Source organism: Trachymyrmex septentrionalis, unplaced genomic scaffold (genome assembly GCF_001594115.1).
Source record: "Trachymyrmex septentrionalis isolate Tsep2-gDNA-1 unplaced genomic scaffold, Tsep1.0 scaffold44, whole genome shotgun sequence".
NCBI lineage: Eukaryota > Metazoa > Arthropoda > Insecta > Hymenoptera > Formicidae > Trachymyrmex > Trachymyrmex septentrionalis.
In genome coordinates, this window is record NW_017305611.1 from 2,358,590 (window position 1) to 2,359,414 (window position 825).

Sequence of the window (825 nt, forward strand, 5' to 3'; positions counted from 1 at the left end):
AATGATTCTTCCCACGTAAGTCTTAAACTGGATGTACAAACCTTTCTAGAGTATATCCGATGTCTCTCGAAATTATATTTCTGTCTAACAGTATTAATTACGTTTCTCTAATCTTCGTTACAGATCGCTTCCGTGCGTTGATGGATTAAATAACGGTTTCTATGTTTTCCCGCGAACGCGTTCACTGTCGATGAAATACAAATGGAAAACGCGTCGATAACTGCAAAAGTCCTCGCGGATGCGTCAGTGACAGATTTCAATTGGATTAAGAACGAAATGCGTTTATACGAATCCGCCTTTCATCGGACGACTGATAGAGACGACGCGATACTGGCGGCAAACGGAAGCCAGACAAGCTATGGCCCGAAGATTAACCAAGGGAGTCGCCCACCTATCCAGTCACAAACACGCGTGCACAGAGAAGAACCAATGATCCTGCTTCGGGTGGTGGCTCGGGGGATGTAATTAGATATCAAGTTTCACGCTCGGTCCTACGGCGAATCTATATTCGACTTCAAAGTACCCGCGAACTTCCTTGCGCGGCCACCCGGGCCACGGGAAAAGTTTGCGCGGACACTTAATTGGAGAGTATATCCGATACGCGCTGCAAATGCTATTTGCATTTCAAACGAACCGATCTAATGACACGACGGAGACATTTATTTGCTTGCATAAATCATGCCCGAGAGCCGAGCGACCGAGACACGCGCATTGCAATTGCCGAGAACGTCTCGCGATCCCGGAAATTCCGGGGTAAGTTGTTGCTAAGTACAAGGATCGCCTTGCAGAATGAAAATTGCTTTCTACGCGTGCAAACAGTAAGTA